Here is an 18,999-nt window from a genome sequence, read left to right as displayed (position 1 = left end):
AGTGTCTCGCCTTAAATAGCTTATAAGATCTGTGTATGTAAAACGAATTGACTCTAGGCCCTAAAGCCAAGCTCTTCCTCTAGACAGAGGGAGAAACGTTGAGGAGCTGATGATTTATCTCTACCATTACTCAACACACCCTACAGGCATTCTGCCAGAGCTCGTGTGTGTGTGTTTGTGTGTGTGTGTGTGTGTGTGTGTGTGTGTGTGTGTGTGTGTGTGTGTGTGTGTGTGTGTGTGTGTGTGTGTGTGTGTGTGTGTGTGTGTAGAGGGCTGGAGGATATGAGATTAATTTAAAGGCCACCCAACATCCTCACTTTTATTGATGTTGTATTTCATACAGATATATTTTCTGTCCATTCTCCTTCTTTCTTTAAGCAAATGTCACCTGCTCCTCATATCCTCTATTCTTTTATTCTCCCTCTCTTTCTTTCTCGGCTGGGGAGGGATAATTCTCTGGAATGTTCCCCCTGTTCTCTGGTTGGTTGCGGTAATGAAAGCCAGCTCTGGTACGTTCAATTTTGTCTAGACCTGAAGAGTGCACACACACCTCTCTCTCTCTCTCTTTCTCTCTCTTGTCCCTCTTTTGCTGATTGAGAATTTGTGATATAATTATAATGATGCTATATATAACTCACACGCTGTTCCAAATATGTCTCCTCATTTTTATTATCACCGCTCAAATCTTTTCCTATTACTTTTCCTTGTAGACTAATTATGTAATGCCTAAAATGGGTTCATCTTTCAAAGTTTTGACGGGTGGCTTCATTTCCTCAGATGGGAAGCAACAAAAAGCGTAACGGAGAGTGTGTGTGTGTGTGTGCTGGAAGACTTTGAGTAAACTGTGTGGCGAGAGTCTGGAATGTAGATGATCTGTCCGAGGAATCCAGCATGTGGAATTGTTATCACAGATGTGGCTGTGTGAAGTAACCATCCGCCTGAGCGTATCTAAATAAAAGCGGCGTTTTCTTTTTCTCTTTCTTGTCAGCCAAATTCATTTGTCACTTTTGTGCCATGGTAATGTCTTCAGCTGTATCAACAGGGAGAGCTACTTTGAGCGCCCTCCATCATTTCCAACCCCCTCTCTCCACCCGCTGCCTCTGTTGATGTTGCTCATCATTAATTTGAGCTAGCCTAATGGCTCTCTCCTAGATAACCACCAATTTAGAGGCTTTGAAATCAATAGCTTGTAGCTAAAACTTTGCTTGCAGAAGAACCAGCAGGGATAAGACTTTGATGCCGGCTTAGATATAAATGTGTGTGCGCAGCTGAGCAGATTCCCCCCCCCCCCCCCCCCCCCCCCCACCAAAGCCTGACAGAACAAAAGAGCAGAAGAGGAAGGCGTTGTGGTGAGAAGGGACTTCCATTGCTTCGCTTCCAATGAATCAGAATGGTTTTTTAGTTTAATATGCAGAGACAACTGAAAGTGCAATTCTCCCAAAGAAGTGTTAAAGACAGAAATTAAAAAATGGACTGTATTTAAATTCTGAATGCATGCACTCTAAAAAATGCTGGGTTGTTTCAACTCAATTTTGGGTAAAATATGGACAAACCCAAATGTTGGGTTACAAATGTAATTGAAAAATTTAACCCAATGGCTGGGTTTGTCCATATTTTACCCAAAATTGGGTTGAAACAACCCAGCATTTTTTAGAGTGTGTTCTTGGTTGTATTGGATGCATGTTATTCTGAGGAAACAAGCTTTTTTTTTTCCATGATAAAAAAATTAAATATAAAAAAATCTGGTTTAAAAAAACTTTAAATTCTTACACTCTAAAAAGTTCTATCCTCCCCAACTCAAAATTTTCTGACTGGTCACATCTAAATTTTTCCAATAGCCCAAGTGAAAATCTGCAAATTGATCAAGTTAAATGTGCAGAATTTCACTTGGGCCAATTGAAAAATTTAGATGTGAACAGTCACTAGAAAATTTTGCGTTGGGGAGGTTAGACAGTTTTTACAGTGTACAAATTCTTAGAAATGTATTCTTTGTATTCATGTTGGTTTCATGTGGGTTTAGATCATCACATTTTCAAGAAATGTTTTAAGTTAAAGTCGCATGAAATGGAAATTCACTATTTCTTTTCTAAATGCATGATAATCTCATCTTAATGTGAATGTCTCATTTATGTATATTACACTGTAAAAAACTCTAACCTCCCCAACTCAAAAAAATTCTTGTGACTGGTCACATCTAAATTTTTCCATTGGCCCAAGTGAAATTCTGCAAATTGATCAAATTAAATTTGCAGAATTTAATTTGGGCCAATTGAAAAATGTAGATGTGACCAGTCACTAGACAATTTTGAGTTGGGGAGGTTAGATTTTTTTTACAGTGAACTTCTTTTTTTAAAATATGTTTTGAAATCAAATAATAATTTATATTAATCAAATAATATGCATTTCTTTTTTCTGCGGAAAACAAAAGAAGATATTTTGAAGAATGTTGGTAACCAAACAGTTTTGGTTCCCATTGACTTCCATTGTATTTTTTGTCCATATTTAATGTTTTTTTTTGTTGCAAAAATATAATTAACCCTAATGTTAACCATAGCCAATTGGCAATTCAGTTTGGCTTCATTCTGTAATTCCTATATTTTTCACCATCCATTTGTTTCCTGCCCTGCTTTTTGTGTGTGTGCTGAAAATTTGACTGTTACACAGTTCATCTTTCACTTCTCATCGAAATCCCTGAGCGTGTTTTCCATGGGCAGTTTATTATAAGGAAACCACATTGCAATCTATTGCGAAACAATAAAAAAAAAACGAAGTTATAATGGTCGGTGGAATATGATTGCAATATTTGATATACCCCATTGGGTTTGCTTCTCTGTTAATCCACACACACACAGGCAACTTTAACTGCTTTAACTTTATCGCAGTACTGAGTAATTGGCATTGTAGAGATTGGGGTGAGATAACACCGTGACACTTTAGGCTCTGGGGAACTTTGATAAAATAAACAACCCTCTTTCCTCTTCAGTGGCGGGTGACCCAGGAGAGAGAGAAAGACAGAGGAATGGTGGTGCAGCCGCATGGATGGGCGGAAAACTGGATGGATAAAGAGAATGAAATGCGGAGCAGAAAGAAAAACAGAGCAAAAGAAAAACAAACCCTTCTGACATCATGGAGTAATTTGGAAACTGAATGTAGGTCAACCCAACCTGGCCTTAATGTTACTGTATTACACATAAGACACTTTTCCATGTAAATAATCAGATCAGATTGGCATAAATATATATTTCATCTGACCAAAACACCAAAAATCATTCTTTCAACATTATTCCTGAGTTAATTTCAGTCATTTGGCTTCTCCCTCGAGGCAAAAGAGGAACATAAAGCGTTTGAGGCGATGTGAAGAAAAACTAATGACTCATGATTATGAATGCCAATTCAGAGATTTTTCTTTTCCTTTTTTCGCTGGCTCTCTGAAGGTTACCCTGACACACATCCATTGCAAATGTCAACATGCAAATCCGTAGACTCACACACAAGAGATTAGCACCACAGGGCAAAGATATGAGGTGGCTGTGTGTCAGAGAATCATCCTGTGAGATCACCGCCATATTGTTATACTTTAGAAAAGCGGAATCACATGTAATGAGCAGGCAAAGCTACGGATGCTTACAGTAAAAACCGCCGATTACACAAGGGCTCGAATAAAGGAGCTGCCCACACAAACAATATGCCCACAGCGGGTCAACATCATTTACACAGAGGTATGGAAATTATACACTGTTGACATATAGGACTCCTCGGGAAGATTGTGTGTGAAAGGTTGATTAATTCTGGAGCGTCACGGATGCGTAACTGTCGGTGCCTGATGGCCGTGGGTGGCTGAGCTGCAAAGAAAAGGATTCAGATCATTAGAGAAACCACAGGTCATTTACTGAGCCAACAGTGTGATCTCTCTGACACTATTCTTCAATGTTAAAACACTGTATCCACAGCTTGTCTCTCCACAGGCTTCAAATAGCCCAGATGTGGAGGGCCTGGAGAGACCGCTCAGGGGGTACAACACATTAGTGTCTGCAAGAGCCATTTGCGAAAGTGTGCATGTGTTTTCTGGAAGTGCAGTGATATTTCAGTTGGATGACAGAACCTCTGATATTTTGTTTGGCCATCTATCATTATGCAGACCAAGGCTTGTGGTCTAAATAAGTTAGTCACAAATACACGTATTTGGTAATGCCAGACAGTTTTGGTTCCTATTGACTTCCATTGTAGTTTTTGTCCATTCAATGAAAATCAATGGGAACCGAAACTTTTTGGTTACCAACATTATTTAGAACATCTTCCTTCATGTTCCACAGAAGGGGTGAGTAAATGATGACATAATTGTAATTTTTTGGGTGGATTACACCATTAAATCTCACACAACAGACATACAGTGTAATAATTATTTGATCCCCTGCTGATTTAGTAAGTTTGCCCTCTTACAAAGAAATGAAGGGTCTATCATTTTTATGGTAGGTTTATTTTAATGAATAAATCCAGAAAAAACACCTTATATAAAGGTTATAAATTGATTTGCATTTCAGTGAGTGAAATAAGTATTTCATCCCCAAGCAAAACATGCCTTGTGGAGAAACCTTTGTTGGCAAGCACAGAGGTAAGACGTTTCTTGTAGTTGGTCACCAGGTTTGCACACACCTCAGGAGGGATTTTGGTCTACTCCTCTTTACAGATACTCTCTAAATCCGTAAGGTTTCTTGGCTGTCATTTGGGAACTGGCTCCCTCCACAGATTTTCAGTATGATTAAGCCTTGGAGACTGGCTAGGGCACTCCGAGACCTTAAAGGAGAACTCCGGTGCAAAATGAACCTTTGGTCTAATTACACATTGTTACCTAGTCAACCGTTATCTGAAATTTGTTTTCATGATTATCGAATGTAAATAGTTTTATCTCTAAAAACAGTTTAGCCTATAACGCTAGTATAACGCTAGTATATGGGGCGTAGAGTAATGACAAATAAAAATCGCTTGTTAATACCACTAACAAGGCTCAAAATAGCCCCACACTAACACGGTAGCATAATGAGGGTCCCTACCTTCAAACCGAAGCATTGAGAACTTTGACATTGTCCAGACAGTTTAATAAGAAGATATTTTATACATACAGTCAACTTCACGTATACAAGCAGAATCCATCTTGGAAAAACAGACTCTATCAATCGATCTACGAACCACCGATCCAAATGCGCTGAACTGTGTAGAATCTCATATGGTCCAGCGCATTTGGATCGGTGGTTCGTAGATCGATTGATAGAGTCTGTTTTTCCAAGATGGATTCTGCTTGTATACGTGAAGTTGACTGTATGTATAAAATATCTTCTTATTAAACTGTCTGGACACTGTCAAAGTTCTCAATGCTTCGGTTTGCATGTAAGGACCCTCATTATGCTACCGTGTTAGTGTGGGGCTATTTTGAGCCTTGTTAGTGGTATTAACAAGCGATTTTTATTTGTCATTACTCCATGCCCCATATACTAGCGTTATACTAGCGTTATAGGCTAAACTGTTTTTAGAGATAAAACTATTTACATTCGATAATCATGAAAACAAATCTCAGATAACGGTTGACTAGGTAACAATGTGTAATTAGACCAAAGGTTCATTTTGCACCGGAGTTCTCCTTTAATGTTCTTCTTCTTGAGTCACTCCTTTGTTGCCTTGGAGGTATGTTTTGGGTCATTGTCATTTTGGAAGACCCATCCACGACCCATCTTCAGTGTTCTGGCTGAAGGAAGGAGGTTCTCGTCCAAGATTTGACAGTACATGGCCCCGTCCATCAGCCCCTCAATACGGTGAAGTCGTCCTGTACCCTTAGCAAAAAAACAGCCCCAGAGCATAATGTTTCCACCTCAATGCTTGACGTTAGAGATGGTGTTCTTGGGGTCATAGTCAGCATTTCTCTCCCTCCAAACACAGTGAGTTCAGTTGATGCCAAAGAGCTCGATTTTGGTCTCATCTGACCACAGCACGTTCTCCCAAGCCTTCTCTGAATCATTAGATGTTCATTGGCAAACTTCAGACGGGCCAGTACATGTGCCTTCTTGAGCAGGGGGACCTTGAGGGCGCTGCAGGATTTCAATCCATTGCAGCACGTGTCACGTTTGCTTGGTGACTGTGGTCCCAACTGCTTTGAGGTCATTAACAAGCTCCTTCCATGTAGTTCTGGGCTGATCCCTCACCTTTCTCATGATCATCTTTGCCCCATGAGGCGAGATTCTGCATGGAACTACAGACCGAGGATAATTTCCGAATAATCAAGTATCCTTCAGTCCAAGCTTCTTGCTGATGATCTAGTCCATTCCAGTCCACTGCCATTAGGACATTAGGAGTACTTTCTTAAATTGACAGGACTAATCTGTGTTTCACATGGGCACATAACCAATCTGGGGTGCGTTTCCCACTATGGTCGCAAGATCCGTCGTTACCAATAGAGTTCAATAGAAATTGCGATCATAGTTGGCCAACGATGCTTTTGGGAAACGCACCCCGGTGCGAGTTAGGGGATCAAATACTTATTTCACTCAATCAAATGCTAATCAATTTACAACCTAATGTGTTTTTCTGGATTTGTTTGTTGATATTCTGTCTCTATCTGTTAAAATAAGCCTACCATAAAAATGATAGACCCTACATTTCTTTGTAAGCGGGCGAACTTACAAAATCAGCAGGGGATCAAATAATTATTTCCCCCACTGTATGCAAAAAGTTTCTGTATCTGCTACCTGAAACTGAGTTTAATAATTTGATAATTTATCATTTGATGAGCCATTTTGAGCAATTATCATATTAATTTACAACATTCTTAAAACATTGGGCGATTAAATATTTTTTATGCATGTCTACACAATTGTAATATTTTACAATATCTATCTATCTATCTATCTATCTATCTATCTATCTATCTATCTATCTATCTATCTATCTATCTATCTATCTATCTATCCAGTGTTGGGGTAGTTACTCAAAAAAAGTAACTAGTTACTAGTTACTAGTTACTTCTGTAAATTGTAATGAGATTACTTTACTAGTTACTGCATTTGAAAAGTAACTTCACTACTTATTACTTTACTTTCCCGTTTCTTAGATACATGGACAAACATCATAGCCCTATCATCATTTAGCCTGCATGTCCGCATAGTGTTTATAAATGTAGCCGATAAAAATGGCATGTAAAACCATATAAAATAACTATCCCTGTCTGCACAAAGAAATATGCCTCACTGTAAAATCTACAAACAACAGGATTATGTCCGTGGTGGTAGACACATGATCAGGGCTGGACAGAGATAAATATTGTATTTTATTTTGACGGAAACTGCAAAACTGAAACTTTCTTCTCCATCTGTATTTTGACCATAGACCGTATATAAGAGATTTTGACAGATACACTGACACTGCACGCTCGCTCAAAGCCCAAAGGGGGAGGCGTTTAAAGATGTGATTGGGCCAGTCCAGTGTCAATCAAGAAAATAACCAATGGGCCAATCTACGTGTTTCATGGGCCGGTCTGTCAGAAAAAAAACTAATGCTGACTTTTTTTAACCAATGCATTACACCGGCACTTACCCAGCGCCGCCAATTAAGCAAAACAAAACGAATGGGCCGCCGATGTACGAGTTTTATGAGCCGTTAAGACAAACGAACAAAAAAGTTTTAGATGCATCGGATCGGCCCAAAAAGCCGTGAATCTCCCGGTAGTCCCGATGTCCAGTACTTGCCTGCCAGGGCATAGAGTGAATTTCTGGCAAATATTTTTGTCCTTTCGAGCAACAAACTGAAAGTAATGTGAATATCGCCACTGGCCGAAACTCGCGTCTCCGTCTACATCTCTATTCCTCTCTGTCCTTCGCACCAGCAGCTACGTCACTCAAATCGATCTCTATGGCAACGGTGCCCAGGCAAGCACACACACACAGGCATGCACGCACCACTTCGACAGATCAGAGCTTTACACACATGAAAACACGGCTTGGGTAACGCAGGAAAGCGCGTTCCTATAGTCTAGTAAAGTAGTATAGTTACTGATATTTTTAGTGTAATGCGTTACTTTACTTCGTTACCCAAAAAAGTAATATCGTTACTGTAATCCGTTATTTTGTAACTCGTTACCCCCAACACTGTATCTATCTATCTATCTATCTATCTATCTATCTATCTATCTATCTATCTATCTACAGTTGGACCTATTTTAAACGCGCTGGCCCTTTAAGAACTGAGAAGCTGCACTTGACGTCCAGCGGACTATCGCTTTGCAAGCAACACAGCAGCAGTCAGTCAGTCACACACACACGGACTCAAGTCATATCTGATCCGCAGAGATTCTCGCTCGGTCACTTCGTGTATTTACAGCCACTGCTGCGAAAAACAACTAGACAAAATGGGCACGAGCTGCTCTTCTCGAATAACTGCCGTTTGGAGATAAGAGGGCGGAAACGCGAGTAAAACAGACGGCGGAGAAAGAAAAACAGACGAGGAGCGCGACAAGGCCGAACCATTGAGGGAGCGCGAGAGCAGCTTAGTTTCTCACACGACAGAAGCGCGGCGCTCAAGTGGATTTGGGGCTCAAAGCAACGAGGACGAAAACACGCCCGTAGCAAGCCGTACATGTGGATTATTCGTGGACATTTCTTCCTTTCTTTTTCCTCAGAAACTACATAAACCTCCAGTAGCGACAGACCTTCACCTTCCGCGGAGAGGTAAGTTACAGTGTAAGACGTTTTGCCCACGAGTCTGTCAGCAGTTTATAGGTTTTAAGGGCGCCGAGAGTTCTCCGATCCGTTTGACGGAGAAACAGGGTCTGTCGGGGGCTAACGGTCGTTATTCCTTCACTGACCCTCGGCTAGATTGAATGAGCGTCGCTTCGCAAGGCGGAAATCAACCCCTCCGTGAAGACTATTCGGCTAACGTTAGTTAGCATAGCTAACGTTAGCAGTGTTTATGCTTTCACGTTAGCTAGACGGAATCTCGTTAAATTTCACCCGGCGCGTTACGTTATGGTTTCAGCTAGCTTTCTACAATTATATAACGTTACAATATTTTTGGCAAAGCACATCAACGTCACCGTTGAGCGTTGTTTTTGGTTTGAGCTAACGTTAGTTGAGTTAGCTCGTTTATGTGGTCTTGTAACGTTATAGTATTGAATGCTTAGCTAACGTTAGTTCTGTAGTAACGCTGCCGGGTGCAAGCAGAGGATGGGGTGTATATTTTCAGTCTGTTTTGAACGTGTCTTCGGTGTTAATCAGATTAGATCAGTGGTGTTTAGGATTTCTTGTCAACATCTCATTATTGGCCGTGTCTAGGTGCTGCAACATGGTCATGTGTTAGAAAGAATAACGCTACATAATGTTGTTTCTTATAGAGCTTCGAACAAAATAATTGTATTAATTGACTGCTCTAACGCTAACGTTACTGGTTTAATAAAATAATTTTGGGTTAGATTGACACAGATCTTATGAAATATACAGAAGAAATAAAAGTGTGTGTATGTGTATATATACACACCCTCTTATATATATATATATATATATATATATATATATATATATATATATATATACTTTTTATTTCTTCTGTATATTTCATAAGATTGTGTCAATCTAACCCAAAATTATTTTATTAAACCAGTATTAATACTGTATATAAAACCATATAGCCTATATATACCATATATATATAATGTAGCGCCTATCAAATGTTTATCCCCCACTATATAGATAACATTACGGGCTAAAGAGCATTAGAGCATGGGAATAGTCTTCTAGACTTCAACAATATGTGGTTTGTGAGCCCATATTTAGAGCTGGAGCTCGTGCAGTGACGTACTGAACTGCGATTATTTGTGTAGCACTTCACACGTCTCTACACTGCCTCACTGTTCCATTGTTTTCATGTGAAGCAGAGACTTTGGGTTCCGTCATTGTACTGTAAATATCGCTCAGAAAGTGTTGAGAAGTCTTGCATAAACACGACGGTACAACATCTTTTGTGCACCTCCCCGCCCCCTTCACAAAGCTCTCGACGAGGCTGCAACTATACTCGCTCGCTTTCCATTTCTCGGATGTTGTTATTAAGGGTCAATAAATCATAGTGGATACCAAATGCTTGTCAACAGCTGTTGATTTGCACATGAAAGGCAGTGGAATGTGAAAAATGGAGGCCACACAGCTTAAGTGTATTAGTGTAATTGGACATGGGCCAGCGGAGGTTTTTTTTCCCCTCTTGAGCAGCATTCTTTCCCACTGTACATTAGAAGAGAACAAAGCACAGTGTCATAAGTGGACCAGCGAGATGCCTGAACCCAAAACATAACTGGCCTCAGACAACCTCTTTGCTCTGCGGGGCCGCCAGGACTCATGGCCAGAAAACAACAGATTTGTTTTGGACTCGCATCAACTCCAGTTCCACCCTCTGTGTTGAGTTTTGAGTAACGATATTCTTTCTCCCTCTCCTCTCTGCTCCATTCAGATTAGTGATAAGCATTGAAAATAAATGAGTTTGTCTTTTAAGCATTGTCTGGTGAAATGTGGAGCTGGTTTACCACTTTATCTCTGTCCATTTTCAAAATGCTTTGCATAAACTCTAATACATGGTGCACAGCAGTTTTGCAGCTGCAAGCTTTATTACAGAAGGCCTTTTCGTTAATTTATGTCAGATGCCTTGTTTCTCCTCGTATGAACTGTGGAACATGCTCAAGTAGTATTCAGGGACAAGATAAGGAGTTGATAGCATACAAAGTGTTTGTCCTTGACCATTCTTCATTTTGATAAATGAGCAGCTAGAGTGGTGCATCGAAGGAAATTAACCATATGCAAAAATGCTTTCTTTGTAAGCAGACTTCTTGGCTTCCCATCATGCTATCGCTCTTTGTATTGACTGTGCTGGACCACTTTGCTGAGTTGGCTTGGCTGTGTTGTAATGGGTGGGTTCTGCCTCTAAGGCTTCAGAAGATCTGCTCCTGCAATCACAGTGTGCATGTTGTTTCATTGTGGAAGAGAGCTTTGTTTTGTGTTGTTCATCATCATCATCATCAGCCATGTAGACTATATTTACACATTATTATTGTTTACTTTTTATATAGGCCTATTTAAAGTAATGTTAAAATGTTTAATCTCGTTAATGTTTTTTTAATGTTGAAAAATCTCTTATGCTCGCTAAAGCCCACAGTATATTTCCGGTGTCATGTTGTAGTTAATTAGCATAAGTGTGTTGCTTTAAAGAGCACTTTGCTATAATTATCTTTTAAATACTGTTTTTCACTACTTTCATGAATCATTTTTACAGGTCTTTCTGGTCAGTGAGTGAATGACCCTGTTAGAAGACAGGCTAAAAGCATTCTCCTTTCACCCACCTTTGTGTTGAGTTCTGTTGCCTGCTATCAGCATCAGTTGTGTCATATCAGGCACAGTTAGATAAGACAGAATTGCTGGAGTTCCCCCAGTGGTGGAGTGCTATCAGCATGACGTAACCACTAGTGTGCTGCAGGGTGGGAAATTAGCACCCGCCACCCGCCGAGGGCGGGTACTTTTTCAAAGTGGCGGGTCACTTTGCCGTGTATACCAGCCACAGTGGCGGGTGGATTATAATAATGCTGCGTTCGCACCAAAAGCGAATACAGTTCGCAAAAATTCGCATCCACCGAGGGACCAGGACAGGACCACCAGATGCGCATAAACGCGTCTTTACATTGACTTAACATTGAATGTATTAAGTAGTAACCAATAAACACATGCAGCGAGTAATTTCATTATACGGATTGGACAGCCTTTGTCAAAGAATGCGGTTGCTAAGTAACAATAATACACTTTTGTCGAGTAACTCTTTTGATTGGTTTTCAGCGCTGTGTCACGGCGCTGAAGAGACCGTTATACTGTATAACTTATACACATAGCTAAGCTGAGAATAAAAATAAAATAAAAAGTGTATATATATATAGCTGAGCTGGTGCAGAAGAAAGGGAAATTATTTTTTAACCATGCGCGCGCGCTCTCTACACCGCTGAAGCGCGGATTATCTGAAAACACAGACAAGCTGGAGTTCAGCGATCTTTAATTGAGATTTTCTACTTAAATTAAAGTGTCTTTCAGTCGGTCTGTGTTCTGTCGCGAGCCGCTTGCGCTGTTTGTGCGACTAAATCTGCGATCAAAATGCAGGCTGATATCCAGCAGTGTTTTTAATGTTGATCATATATGAGCAAGAATGCAATGTTTCCCGAATATCCACACGATTTCAAATGTGACATTGATTTTATACAACAGTAAAAAAAAGGGTAACATTTAAGTGATGTACTGCATTTAAAACAGTAGTCAGGTTTATTGCTCTATTTTGCAACGAAATCTGTGGCTTTGAACGAATCGTGAGATTCAATGAATGAATGACTCGATGACCGCCACCTACTGGCTATTTTAATATAATATTTTTATTAATATTAAAAACGTTTTTTTAACATTGCATATTTATTGAACATTGTTTTATTTAAAGGATTATTTATTTTTAAAAGGTATTATAAAGGTTAAAAATTAAATGAAAAATGTATTAAAGGGGGCGAATATTGTCCCTTAATGGAAAAGGTGTGACTGCAGTCTAAGTGGAAGAGAGGAACTTAGGAAAAGGGATATGTAGAATTGCACAAGTGCTACTGCTAAAGAGTGCAATGTAAATAATTTATCATCATAAGCTTAATTGAATGGCCTAGAGAGAATAATTATGACATTTTCTGTCTAAAGACTACATATAAAATAGCTACCTAAAGTAACTGCAGTTTACTAAAAGTAATGACTAAAAGTTTGCATTCATAAGCATTTTCATCTGAAGATGAAGACTAAGACTGAATCAAAAATGGTTGCCAAAATGAACACTGGCCTACACACACCAAGCGCACTACAACGCTGTTGCGTATGTATTAAATATGACTGATCATTTAAATATTTTTTTTTATTTAATTCAAGTAGCCTACATAGTAGCCTACATAATTATTTTCCAGGGTTTAAAATGTATACAGATTTGACATTTTCCCCTCATACTTATGTTGGAATGGGTACGAAGTTGGCATTGAATTTCATTTGAAATGGTATTAAAAAGGTCTTAAAAAGCCTTGAATTTAAGCTGGAGGATCCTGGGGGTACCCTGAAATAAATAAAAAACGTATTGAAGCAATTTCTTTCTTGCAATTTGAATTCCGGAAAAAGTGGCTGGTAAAAAATATAAGTGGCTGGTAAAATTGGGCATCCACCAGCCACTGTGGCTGGTGGACAAAAAAGTTAATTTCCCACCCTGGTGTGCTGTGTGTGTGTGTAATGTTGACACTGCTGTGTTTGTTAGCTCAGTGAGGCAATACTAGTACCCCGTATCTGCTGTTGATGGCACCATATCTGGAGAGATGTTTATGCAGATCAGTCATGTATAGGTCCAAAATATTTTTCTATTTCCTTTTGACATGCATTGAGTAAGATAAAGTAATTGTTCTGCTATTTTGGAGTCATAAAAGTAAAAGAATGGCTTGTTTTTGTTATAGTTTTAGTGTGAGTGTTGGAGGGTGAAATGGACAATCTCTATATATTGGAGTAAAACTACATGGTAATAAAGCTGTAAAGTCAAGCTTGTTTGCTTTTAGACAAAATGCATTATTGCAGAATGTTACTTAATCTTAATGTAGGACTTGTCTCGATCAGAATTGAGCCTGACTGATCCTATTAGCTAAGGCAGAGTTTTGGACTAACTCCCATGGCATCTGTCCTGCACTAGTGGTGGTCAGTGTGAGTGTTGTAAACATGTGCCCATGGCCAAGTGTTTGATTGCTAAAAAAAGGCCAGAGTAAATAGGCTGCAAATACCATTAAGACTATTTGACTAATGGCCACATGCCAAAGGTCGTGGAGCCTTTGTTTTTACTGCAAGGGATGTGTATGTTGGCGTATTTGGTAGAGGTCGACCGATTCATCGGTTTTGCCGAAAGTTGATTGGTGGAAATATCGTTATCGGCAAAAATCCACACTGATAGTTTTTCCGGGTTGCGTCCGTTGCTGGAGCGGCTGAGAAGTGTATGCAGGCATTACACAGGACGAGAGTGCTGAAGAGACTGCTGGCATTATACAGAGCGAGAGCGGGCTGTAGAGGACAATTAGCAAACTATCACTGGCTGAGTTGTTTGTTTACATTAACACACGTGAGGCTGCGCGCAGCACGGAGATCACACATTATACGGAGAACGCTGACACTTCAGATAGCGAAACGGTATGAATACAGAACACTAAAGTACATATGGCCATATCATTATAAAGTAATTAATTTGTTGACTAGATGCTGCTTTAGCAGAGAAAGAACAGAAGTAGGCTATGTTTGCCGTCGAGTCGTAACTACCTCAAGCGATTAAAGCAATATGACAAAAACACACGCAGACCTGACCCAAATGTTTTGTCGCAAATCTATTTCCATTAGTTTTATATCCAACTGGTCACTTTTATGCATTCATTAGCAGGCAAAGTTGCATATTTAACGTGATTGCTCAACATTGATATGTTCATGCAGCCGACAGAAACGATAACAAATAAGAAACGCAATTAATTTCAGTTATTTTTTATTACTACAATACATTGTTATTTTGATTAGATAATTTTCAAGTATACTAAAATCTAAGCAAATAAAGTGAGAGACTGTACATGCAATATAGGTCTACATTTATGTAATTGTAATGCTCTGGCCTTTGCAGATATTTAAATATGGCCATCTTCTTTAAGCATGAATCATATGAAATGGTAACACTTTACAATAAGATTACAATTTTAGCATTAACTAAGCTTAATAAATGTTGTAGAAGTATCATTCATTGTTAGTTTGTTAATTTCAACATTTACTTATTTTAAATTGAGTTTAAATTTTTCTTTTATCTGTTATTACCTTAATGCAGGGAACTACACTGCGACCAAAATGGTCGCATATGCGACCTTTTGAAATGCCATTGCGACCCTAATTTTTAATGGGTCGCAAATGTATCACTGATTATTTTTGTACCTACCTTATGTTTTAGGCAATATGCTATGATTTACTATGAGCATTTATTAAAACAGAAATGTGTATTTTAAGAACACGTTTTATAACGTGCTCTGAGCATTCAACACAAAGTTGGCTTCAGCCCCGCGACTTATAGCCTAAAGTAATCGGGTTGATGTGCGCGTTTATAATGGCACACGTTTCCCGCTGTTCGCGCATAACTATTCTCTATTGGTTCTTTATTTGTTTTAAACAGCAGACGTAATATTAATCCGTCTCTGGTCATGATTTGGAGACAATGAGCATTGAACCGTTTTGCCGTGCTGCTTATATTTATCACGCAGTAAAAATGCCCCTCCCCGCGGCCAAAACCAGTCGTCTGTGGATGAGAATCCAAAACAAGGACTGGTGGGACGTTGTCCTGCTTCACTTCACAGACGCTGAGTGAAATGAGAATTTTAGAATGACGGGACACTCATTTATATGACACTTTATTCAACAGGAAGAACAGCTCGTTCCGCGCGTCATACGTCATTGTACATGCGCAGTCCTTTCAGTTTCGGTTTTCAATCCGATCAAGTGTTGACATGTTCTCTCGATCACATTACAAAAGGAATAAACAAACCCTTTCAATCCGATCGAAATTGCATTCGGATCGAGCTCAATCCGATCGATTAAGGCGTTTACATGAAGATTTTTTTAGTCCGATTATAAGTGTCCATGTAAATTGAAGCTTCACAATGACAGTATGAAGCACGCGAAATGTATAGACAGGTACATATCCCGTGACGCAGCAGCACTCCCTACTGCATTTCGGCGTCAAGCAAACCGAGCAAGTGAGGAATCTGAATTGATAATTAAGTTCAATGTAGCTTATAATATAGCCTTTTTTGTGGCTTATTATATTTCACTTAATTGTGGAGTGGACATGCATTGTTTTTTTTTTTTTTGTATCTCTAATACCGAATAGTCAATACTGAAAATCTATTATTATATTATTTTATGGATTATATTTATTTTATTTTATTTTAAGAGTTCAGGAGTCTGCCCATCTGTGCCAACCATAGCATGTTGAAATCCAAAAGAAATTAATTTAGCACATTATTGTGTACTGTATTTTCTATTGCAGTAAATCTATCCCAACCAATGTTAAAGAAAACAAGGCGGCATGTGGTTTAAAAGATGGAAAGTAAAATAAAAAGCACATCTGTATGCAATACAGTTCCATTATTGTTCATTATTACCCAGAGCGGCTTACTATAAATAATTTGTGCGACCAAATCATGTTTTGCGCCAGTAACTGAAAAAGTTAGTAGCGCAAGTGCCACCAGTGGAAAAGGTTAGTGTAGTTCCCTGCCTTAATGTACTATGAACTAACATAAATGATCAAGGTACAATTGTATTGCTCAAATATTCATGCATGCAGTAAAAACGTATATTGCATAATGCATAGTTCATGAAAGCTAGCTAATGCATCCTTGTTAACAAATGGGACTTGCAAAGTGTTACCTATAAATTTACATAGGCTGTTTCTAGGTTTTAGCTAAAAAACACACATTTGACCTGTAATATTTAAATGTTTAAATTATTTTCTGTAGAGTTTGTTCTGTACAACTTCTCATTTTGATATATTATGCGTATTTATATATTTATTTCATTTAGCACATTCCAGTTCAGCTCTGTTTTGCTTGTAGTGTTATGTTTGTTTTTAATCCCAGTATCCATTAAAAAAATGATCGGTTATTGGCATGTACGATCAAACCTAAATATCGGTTTCGGTAAAATCCACTATCGGTCGACCGCTAGTTGTTGGTATTGAGTGTGTGTTTTGAACCATTTGAATGCATTATAAGAAGGTCATTTGAACTTAAGTGTCTGGTGGAGTGTGGAGTGCATAGCACAGAGGCCTTCTGGGTGTTTTAGAAGAAGTCCTTGATCTGACATCAATTTTGTATGTGGTCAGAATGGAGTACCAGTGCTGAGTGCCCCATTAAAGTTCAGTAAATGCACTGTCTGGAGGTCCTAACTGTCAGTGTCCACCACTCCACGCAGCCCTTCACAGGGATTGGGCAAACAGCCTCTACTCACCTCTCCTTTACTGTCAAGACGCCTCCCGTTTTATCTCTACAATCAGTTCCTCTTTCTTTGTTACACAATGGTGACTTGCTACACAGAACCACAGCTTAAAATAACAGCAAAGTCTTTCAGATGTTTACTGCTGATTATGACCTGCATATACTTGAATATAAGCAAATGTATGCATGCCCATTCTGATATGAGCATTTTATCCAAGCACTGCTGACAGCTTTACCCTGTTTGACTGTAGAAGCTGATTGTCACTTGAACCCATCATATTCACATCAGCACAGCAGCATTTTGTCAATAGTTCCTGCTAAGCGAAATAGAAGAATTACAACTTCCTTTTTACCTACAGCTTTATTTGTTTGTGCTGTTTATGAATAGCGAGCAATCTTAGTTATAATACATTCTGATCCCTTCTCACCTCAAATGTTTAATCAGTCTGTTTAAAAACAGATTCTCTAAGAAAGCGAATGTGCGTAGTGCGGCTGCAGTGGACTGATGTATTAAACTAGCCGTGTTTGGATGCACACTCAGCGTTTGTGCTCTTTGTAAGAGTTCTGTAGTTGTCAGCAGTGGTGTCAAGTGCAAGTGGTCTTGCAGTGGTGGCGGTCTGTGGAGAAAGTCAGTGTTAGTCTACACAACCACATCAATAGCAGCTGCTACTTCTCTGACATTTTTAGTAATCTGGAAAGAAGCCAGCTAGAGGGACACAAAAATGTAGGTGTGCGTGTCTGTCTGTATGCGTTCATGTGACACTGGGTGTCAAGTACAGCATGTATTCAGATAGTGATTGTGGTGTCGAGTGCTGGGGATAGACTGTATTGAGTGATAGAATGTATTTGTGTGTTCTACTGAGCCACATGAGCCCTGTGCGTTCCTGACATTGAGTTGACTGCAGGCACAGTATGAATGCAGGCTCTTGCTTTTGTAGAGCAACCAAATTGTTTATAAAATTAAATGAGCAGTTGAAGGTTCTGCTGAAAATATCGATTTTGTAATGTTTTGTGAAAGAAGTCACATTATGTTGGAGATCAGTCCAGTACTAAAGGCTCTTATTACTTAGTTGGCAATCCAACAAGAGATTTGAGTTCATTCAGTTCAAAAACGGACTACAATAAAGCCCTTGAATCATGAATGCCAAAAATGTTTGTAACAAAAATATTTTTAGTGGCTGATATAATGCTGATATTTAATTGATATCTTTACAAACTTTGTCGATATAAAAAAAAAATTACTTTTATTTTTTCTCAATTCAATGAAATATTTAAAAACAAAAAGTGCATTATGCTTTTGTAAAGGCTGTTGTTTGATGTTGAAACTGAAAATCGTTATGAAAAGGCACTTGTTTTTGAATATTGCAGTATTGTAAATTATGTATAGTGCTTATCATTATAAAAAAAAAAATCATACACCCTCATAATCTTTAATCAAAATAAGATCTCTTGAAGTGACATCTCTTCTCAGACGACGTGTTTACTGGCGTCAGGGAGGGCGGGACAACCCGTCAAGCATTAATCCAATCAAGTCCCAGTGGATAAAACCAAGCCCCGCCATAAATATTCTTTATTCTTGTTCCAGAAGCTGTTTCACTCAGATATAGCCTAGCTGACAATAGGGAAAAAACTATAACAACTTAAATTTTAATGCCAACTTGAAACAAGAGATGCTTCTTCAGTTTAGTTATTCAGCCAAGTGGACACCGATTATGCCAATAATCTCAAAATGATCAAATATGGGCTTATATATATTAGCGGTGTAATTTTACACAAAACTGACAGTTCAGTACATACCTCGGTTTTGATGTCACTGTTCTGTATGGTTCGGTACAGCAGGGGGGAGAAAAAAAACTAAACAAAATTGCCTTTTTTTATTAAACATTGGTTTACTGAACAAATTGTGTCTCTGTCTTTTAATTAGT

The 18,999-nt window shown here is 38.8% G+C and overlaps 1 protein-coding gene and 1 long non-coding RNA gene across 8 annotated transcripts in view; both read left to right on the top strand.

Annotated features, from left to right (window-relative positions):
- The window catches only part of LOC307012156, a 58,343-nt gene extending 55,119 nt beyond the window's left edge, over positions 1–3,224 (top strand). The window contains exon 3 of the long non-coding RNA XR_013800576.1: positions 2,984–3,224. This is a non-coding gene — a long non-coding RNA (uncharacterized lncRNA). The remainder of the gene's footprint in view (positions 1–2,983) is intronic.
- Positions 3,225–8,250: 5,026 nt separating this feature from the next.
- Positions 8,251–18,999, top strand: part of ncor2 (nuclear receptor corepressor 2) — a 109,922-nt gene continuing 99,173 nt past the window's right edge. For all 7 annotated transcript variants that reach the window (XM_079638496.1, XM_079638494.1, XM_079638495.1 and 4 more), the window contains exon 1: positions 8,251–8,711. The gene's annotated coding sequence lies outside the window, so the exon portion shown is untranslated. The remainder of the gene's footprint in view (positions 8,712–18,999) is intronic.

This window comes from Phoxinus phoxinus (genome assembly GCF_949152265.1).
Source record: "Phoxinus phoxinus genome assembly, chromosome: 15".
Classification (NCBI taxonomy): domain Eukaryota; kingdom Metazoa; phylum Chordata; class Actinopteri; order Cypriniformes; family Leuciscidae; genus Phoxinus; species Phoxinus phoxinus.
This window is presented reverse-complemented; position numbering and strand designations above follow the sequence as displayed.